Consider the following 8,328-nt stretch of genomic DNA (forward strand, 5'->3'; position numbering starts at 1 on the left):
ATAGTAAGTGTATGAATACATGATTGATGTACATTAATCCATGATTATTTTCTTTGGGAGATTTTCTAGAGATTTTCTGAAGTTGTAAGTCTGTACCTAACCAACTGAATATTATAGATGCATTTGTTACTTTTACTTGACAGCATTGACACTCTGAAGATTGCAGGGCTCAATCGACACATGGTGTGTCAGCATTTGCCTATTTACCTCAAGGGCCTGCCAAGAGCGTTGCCAGTACTAGCGTGCTTTTTGCTACAGAACTGGATTTTTGAACACTTGTAGCACATGGTGTCCTGGGAATCCTGGCTATGTAAATTTCACCTGCTAGCTCATTATCAGGTATTTTTATGCATCTATTAATCATATGAACTATACAAACAGGGATAGGATACAATTTGGAGGAACTTTGGTAGTTAAACATCCTCACTTCCAAACTGTCAATTTCTCTCTTATGTTATGAATGGAGTGTAGTTTACTCCACATCATTTTAGCTTATCCGAATGACATAAATATGGTGTGGGTACAAGTTTAGCAAATATGATGTTTTTTGTCATAACATACATGGCATCGGAAGTGGGCATCCTAGGGTGTTGTTGGATCTCTCAAGTTGGCTGCTATTATTCTTGTTATTTTGCATGAAAAACAGTATTTGTGAATCACCTTTCTGCTGTTTTTTAAGAATATACACTTAGACACTAATTTATCAATAAAACAAATTGGTATGTTGTGTATGATAAAAGAACCAGAAGCTGGATAAATTTTGTATAGTCGTAGTTGTATTATCCAGTAGATAATAGTTTCTGTATGCCCATATCTCAACTAATTCAGTAAAGCAGAGCATAGCAGGCAATAGGCTTTGTATTTGTATACTCGTAGTTGAACTTGGCATTCAAATTTACTTTGTCACCATAGCCCTGTGTTGATACTCTAGTAGATTGTCAGCTGTGTTTATAGAATCCTCTTGCGTAAAAGGGTGACAATTCATCCATGACTTGATTTGTTGATAAGTTAACATACTCTCTTGATTTCGTTTTTTCTCTCGTGAACAGGGGAAGTGTTGGTCATGCTAGTGTGCATACTCACTTGGGAAGAAATGGAAGTAGGAGAGGTGACCTTCAATTCCTCACCTACAATTATGTTATAATTACTGATTAGAGGCACCCTACGAGCCTTTAGGATAAATCCCCATGTACAAATGAATTTGCATCACCTAGAACATTTTCACTATCTAATATTCCATACTAATTATCCATTCTGAGTTAAATCATACATTAATTAGAAGGAACTGAACCATTTGTTAGGGTGAACTATATGCAGCATTGAGCATTCTAATTATACTTCTGCATTGTTCTCTACTTAGATAACTATTGTAGTGCAGGCTGAAGTGATGGCATGTATGATTGATATAATTTCATCTCAATAATAACTATTTTTTGCATAGTATATTGGTCCCAGCCTACTTGCTTTAAATGCCTGATTTTGATGGATTTTGTTCATGGCTTTGATTATACAATCTAGAATATTTAACCTTTTGAGCCAAATTCAACAGAGCATATCATCCAATACTAAGGATTTCAATTATCATGGTGTATTCAAGTCAAAGCTAAATAGTAGTCTGCGTCCGCCTACCTTGGCAAGGATACCAGGTGAATCTACTTTGGTGTTGTAGCTTCTTTCCTTCATATTACTCTTATTTTGGGGGATTTAATTTGTTCTTAATCCTATTTCCATTCTGGGTGAAAATGCTGGGAACCTTTTGGACACATGTACATTTTAAGTGTTCCCCCTTCCTGCCCAAAACAATGTTAGGTGAGCTAAGATAATACTTTTAGGCATTCAGAAAGAGTCACATCTATAATTAGCTTTCAACTCCATTTATCCAGTTTGAACTACCAGAAATCTATACATCTACTGAAAGAGTCACGCTTACATATATTTAGCTTTTAGCTCACTGTATCCACTATCTTCAAAGTTATATGTTTATTTTTTTGGAAACAAGTGTCGGAATATTGGCTGCTAGTACAGTAACTTAAGTATATCCCCAGGAACACTATATGCTCAGCAATCATATAAAGTAAATGATGCATTTCCTTCCAAATGGATATACAAAAAGTTGATTGAGGGTTTTATGCCACATCCATGGTTACTGCTGGAACGATTGGCAGTCTTCATGTACCGATATGCCATTTTTATAGATTAGGTAAGTGTATTCTTCATTTTGTGATGTTGTGTGTGCGTAGTGCACATATGAACTCTGCCTGCATTCAATTTCATAGATTAATTAAGCATTGTAATATTTGAGATTTGTTTGACTTTTGTAGGAAGCAAACACAAGGATGGACTCACTATGAACCATGAAGCCAGCAATCCACATCAACTGGATGTTTTAGCTCTCATTTTGTATATCTGATGTATCATAGTTGCATCTTTTAGCTGTCCTTCTGTGAACCTGATGTATGGTGTCTTGACGGTTATGTCTAGAACAAACAGAAGTGTATGTACGTGACATGGTGTTTTGGTGGTTATGTCTAGAACAGACTGAAATGTATGTATGTGACAGTTAGTTAAATGGAATAAAAAATGGTTGGTGCACCTGATGTATGGTGTGTTGTTGACTATCCTTAGAAACATGAATTATATGTATGTGACAATCTGTAACATATGTTAATTAAAGTTGTGGTTGGATAAACAATGTTGGTCATCAAAAGAAAACACCATCTGATTGTTGGTCGGCAAAACAAACCCCGTCTTACAGTCGGTCGGGAAAGGCTAATGCAAGCCCCAACAGAATGTTGGTCGGGAAAGGTACATGGTTACCCCAACAAACCGTTGGTCGGGAAAGGCCCATGGTTACCCCAACAGTCTATTGATCGGGAAAGGCCCATGGTAGGCCCAATAGACTGTTGGACGGGAAAGATGCACCATAGCCGCCCAACAGTTGGTCGGGAAAGATATGTCGGTCGGGAAAGGGCTTTCCCTTCTGGACTTTCCCCAACAGGCGGTATCGGTCGGCAATACTCTTTCCCGACCGATTATCTGTCAGCGGAAGCTGTATTTCCAACCAACCTGGCTGTTGATGATGTGGTGCTGTGGTGTAGTGCTTGATGGGTGAATAAGATAGGCCATCCTCCACCATGCCAAGTTTGTTAGGAAGTGGATCATTCCGCAATATTCCTCTCATGCGCCCATTCTCATATTCATTTTGACAATGTTTAATATCTGACATGCATGAAAACATAAAAACAAGTGAGATTTTCTTTGTAATGCAGAAGTGATTCTAATCCAATACTGCCTCCCTATAAACCACTTTGTGCTATCTATGCAATTCTTTTAAAAGATGCCATGCATGCTATAATTTGTTGTGTGCATTAATATAATGTGGCCTACTACTCAAAATATGAGAGCTCCAGAAGTGATGACACTTTGCAGATAATAGCTTCAACATATAGTAAAGAAGAACAAGTCGACCTGAGCTGACAGATTCAAAATATACTAAGGGAAAACAACTCGACCTGACCAGTCGACCGCAAGAGAAGAGTATCATCCTAAAGAAGAGTAGAAGAGCAAGCATATTGAAGATATTACAAGTCTTTTAATACAATGTTGGTTGGTCACCCATGATGAACCAGAGCGCACAGAGAAATACTAATCTTTCAGGTCTCTCCATATGTGGCTCACATGCATTTCAAAACTAAAGTAGGAACATTTAGCTAATCAATTAGACATCTCTCAGTTTTACTAATATCAGCACTAATATCAAATATGAATTTGTACAACTAAGCTTGTTTAGCTCGATGGGTGGAGCAGTGCTATTACGACACGAACCACGTAGGTTGATTGTGGTCATCATAAAATGGGGAAAACATAAGCACGATGAGTACAATGTTGACCGTGGCAGTGGGATGGCAGATCTGAAGCTACAAACCACGCAAAGGGTAGTTAGCAACTGATGTTTGCTTTGAAATAACAACTAAGATTTGGTATGGACAAGAAAGTACGGTCAACAAGTGACAAAGAAATGCAATTATGATGTCTCTCTATATGTCGCGACATGCATTTGGAAACTCAAGTGGGACCTTTAGCTAACCAATTAAATGTGTCGGTTAACTAATATCAGTATCATATCACAATCATATTTGAACAACTAAGCTTTTGAATTCTGAGTGTTATGTTGTTTAGCTTGAAGGGTGGAGTAATGCTAGTACGACAGAAAGCACCTACGCAGATCATAGTAGATTAGATAAAAAGGGAAAACCCTAAGAATCAAGAGAAAAATCAGGAAAGTGGAACTAGCTGGACCAGTGGGTGGCGCACACGCTTTTCGAAATGAATATAGGAACATTAGGTGACCAATTAAATGTTCTCTGTTTTAGAGATATGAGCATCATATCAGATTAGTATTTCAACACGTAAGCTTTGGGTTGAGGTCTTGAGGAGCAGTGCTAGCATGACACGAAGCACCTACGATGATAGTAGTGAATATAAAGGGGGGGACCATAAGCTTTACGAGTATAGTGCCCGTGCCATGGCGGATCTGAAGGTGCAAACCGGACAAAGCTACTTCGCAACCAATGTTTGCTTTCAACTAGCCACTACGATTTGGTATGGACAAGAAAAGTACAGTAAACAAATTACGATCTATTTTCCAGGTGAGATCAATAACTTAAGCACATATGGAAGAGTGCCACCTCTCTTGCGACCTCGTGTAGGCCTATGCTGATATGTTGAGGGTGCTGCGGGTGCGATGGCTGTCGGCGGCGGGGAAGAAGACTTTAGACGGCAGACGGCCGGGTCGGGGGATATATCCTGTTGCCGTGGACGAGGCGGTCGTAGGAGCAGCAACGGCAAGGTGGACGACAACGCTGATGAAGCGAGAGGAGGCGATGAAAGGATGCTGGTCCAGTGCCGTGGATGAGAGACGTCCATCTCTTGCAGTGGACGACGGGGTAGGGGTAGCGGCTTCGGCAAGGTGGAGGATGGGGTGGCGTATGGAGGAGGCTGGCCGCAGTGCGGAGGTTGTCGTGCCGCCGATAGTGTATGAATGAGGAAATGGAGGGGAGGGGGATATCAAACTTTGGGACACACTTCTCTGAAATGGGGGAAAGTTACGAACTTATCCCCCGTTTAAAATTTCGGACATCGTGTCGGTTGGGGATAGGACGGTAATCTCGCTTCTCCCAAATATTTGCCAGTAACTATTTCGGGTGAGGAGAGGGTGTTTTGCCGCCCACGGTTGGCGCCCATAGTGTATGAACGGGGCTGATAGGTAGGGCGGTTGTGTCACATCTGATGGAAGTTACACATCTACCCCTATTTAAAATATTAGCCTACATCGATTTCGGGAGAGCAGAGGGTGTTTTGCCGCCCATGGTGTATGAACGGGGCTGACAGGTAGGGCGGTTGTGTCACGTCTGATGGAAGTTACACATTTGCCCCTATTTAAAATATAAGCCTACATCGATTTCGGATGAGGAGAGTTTGTTTTGCCGCCCACCGTGTATGAATGGGGAAATGGAGGAAGAGACACATGTCTTTCGGATGAGCTTGAATCAAATGTGTTTTGCCGCCCACGTTTGGCGTCCACCGTGTCTGAATGGGCTCAGAGGCCGTCGTGTCATGTCTGATTGAAGTTACTAGTCTACCCCTATCGACAGGAGTGTAAATCCTGTCTTTAAGGATGTCAAGTGTCAGGGGTAGACAGTAATTTCCATCTCGCAAATACTTGCTTCGAGCATCCCACAAATTATAGTGGGTGTTTAGCCGCTTCGTTCAAAACTTGGGAGAATTAGCATTCACGTTTTCCCTGGGACCTGGCAAACTAAATTCAAATCCAATTTGTATTCGATTACGAATATCCACAGATAATTATACGTTTTGTTATTTATTTCTTCAAAACCACAACAAAGATTTATTCCACCTTTATATATGATTATGATTTAGAAATGTCGTGATCTTCGAATTCAGTAGGTTCACTCTGAGTCAAACAGTTATTTCATCCAATACAATATGCTCACACGACAAACAGTTCACCTTATGTCAATCATACAAGTTTTGAGGATTAGCTCACCTAAAAAATTCAGATCATTACAACACATGGACAACATAGGGGGTCTTGCAACATAATCCATTCAGAGACATGACACAACATGCAAGTATAATAATCTAATGAAAATTTGAACTGGTATCTAAAGAAGAACCGGGATTATCTTGGGCTTCAGATAGTAGAAACAGTAGGACCTCCTCCGTCTTCAAATGCAACATTCTTACTTCCTCCAATTCTTGGGTTGCTTGCATAATGCGTGCCGCTAATTCCGTAATTTCCAGCCTCAAGATAAATATTACCTTATTCATGGGAGCCACACCATCTCTTTCTGCCTCTAGTAGAGCCTCAAGCACTATAATATCTGTGCTCAGACTGCTCTCCGGCGGTGTTGCCTCTGAACTGCTACCATCTGGTAACATGGATGGCGCACAGCTTCCACAAATAGATTCTGGGGTTGTACATTGTGTCCTAGTGTGAACGGCATCCTGAAAGGTTTCCGCTGGACATCAGTAAGAGATAGTTATCGTATGATCCAGGCAGTAAGCTTACATGGTAAACGACGGACGAATTATTGCCGAGCATGGCAAACTATATTTAAATGGTTCGAAGCAGCATCAGCCGAAAAGAAATTAAAATGGTAAGATGAAACTAGGGATGTAAGTGGCAAATAAATGAAATCCGCCAGTCCCATCTAGTTAGTTCTTGCTACCTCCCTAGTTCATTTTCCTCAAAAAAACAAAAACTCTTTTGAACTATCATACCACTAGTGGACTTCAATCAGGATTAAACCGGACCCAGTTGACATGCCTAGTTGAAAGGGAGTCTACAACCGCTATATTTAAGTTGCCAAGGCATCTAAGCAGTTGAAATAATCTGAGAAAGCACTTAACAGTATGGCCTCATATAAACTACGAAGATAGTCTTGTGATGAAGTTGAGAGGAAAAGTTAAGGACTCAAATGAAATAGGCATGCATTTCTTTACGATAGTACAGCAGGCACTGCTGACATATTGGCCAACTCAGGTATAGCGTAACAACAAATAAGCATTCGAATCAAGCAATACAGAAAAGCAGACAACTGAACTATTTGTAATTCGGTAGGATTACACGTTGAGGGCACAAGCCAAGAAAGCAGCCCACTTGCATTACATTTCACATGTACTAAAACACACTGGCTTATCATATGTTGCTGTGAAGCCTAGCTGCTGTTGCAATGTTCTTTGAAGATATCGTCAGCATCCCGTGGTTGCAAATCTAGTAGCTGTAGTTTATTCTGCACCATCTATTTAGGTAAAATTAATTTCAATCGCATGCACTGGTCCGAATTGATCATCAATGGTTCATCTAAACTAATGAAAGAAGGGTGTGTGCATACACGACAATACTCCCTCCGATTCTTTTTACTTTGCGTATAACTTTTTCTCAGTTTTATCGTATTAGTCTGCGCGTTGCCAATTCCTAGTGTTGGTTTCCTTGTGTGCCCCGCCACATCCGCCTCTGCCATAATTAATTGGCAAATTAGTCAAAAAAATTAAACCAGTGCCCTCCTTGGTATGCGGGTCAAGAGTTATGCGCGGAGTAAATAGAATCGGAGGGAGTATATCTGCTTCCCTCTATTTTTATGCTTGTTCGAGGTGCCATCCCCCAAAGAACAAATATTTTGCTTGATGGGGTTGGCAGCTCCATAATTAATAGAAGCATCAAATTAGTCATGCAACTTGGGAAGATCAAGAACACACAAACAAGTAATGAACAGAGGCTCTGAGTAGTGATGTAATAGCTAGCATCAGAAAATATATGGTAAACGAACAAAAAGTAGCGGAACCACATGCTAGTTTGCTGATGTGTAATAAAGCATAGAGAACATAGAGCAGTCTGATGGAACCAACAGGTGGCATCAGAACAAAACTAAAACATATTAACTATATGTGCACTGGTATGTAATTTAGCACATGTAACATGTTCACTGCCAGAAGTATGGCCCTACAGGTGCAAGCAGAATAACGCGTCTCATGAGAAACTGAATGATGCCCTGAAGAAATTCAAAGGTGTGGTGCTTATGCTAGGAAAGTGAACGTAGGCGCCGGCCGTTGGATAATAGTACCTGATTCTCGGCGGCGTATGGGTATCGTTGTCATACTTGATAGCTAAGGATCGTCGATGGTGCTCGTGTTGCGGTTGAGTTTGGGCCGGCTGTCGCCGTCGCTGAAGCGGCTCCGGTGCTATGGTTGCGGCGCCTATCGACATGCAAGAAAGCTCATCTATGGTAAGTGAACAATTGCACG

The 8,328-nt window shown here is 40.9% G+C and overlaps 1 long non-coding RNA gene across 2 annotated transcripts; it reads left to right on the forward strand.

Moving 5' to 3' along the window:
- The first annotated feature begins 261 nt into the window (after positions 1-261).
- Positions 262-2,067, forward strand: LOC123106742 (uncharacterized). 2 transcript variants are annotated; one of them, XR_006451456.1, is made up of 4 exons: positions 262-339; positions 1,050-1,108; positions 1,550-1,646; positions 2,046-2,067. It is a non-coding gene; the product is annotated as an uncharacterized lncRNA (long non-coding RNA). The 2 variants fall into 2 exon arrangements; XR_006451455.1 differs by lacking the exon at positions 2,046-2,067 and having other exon boundaries at positions 1,550-1,766.
- Positions 2,068-8,328: the final 6,261 nt, after the last annotated feature.

This window comes from Triticum aestivum, chromosome 5A (genome assembly GCF_018294505.1).
Source record: "Triticum aestivum cultivar Chinese Spring chromosome 5A, IWGSC CS RefSeq v2.1, whole genome shotgun sequence".
Lineage (NCBI taxonomy): Eukaryota > Viridiplantae > Streptophyta > Magnoliopsida > Poales > Poaceae > Triticum > Triticum aestivum.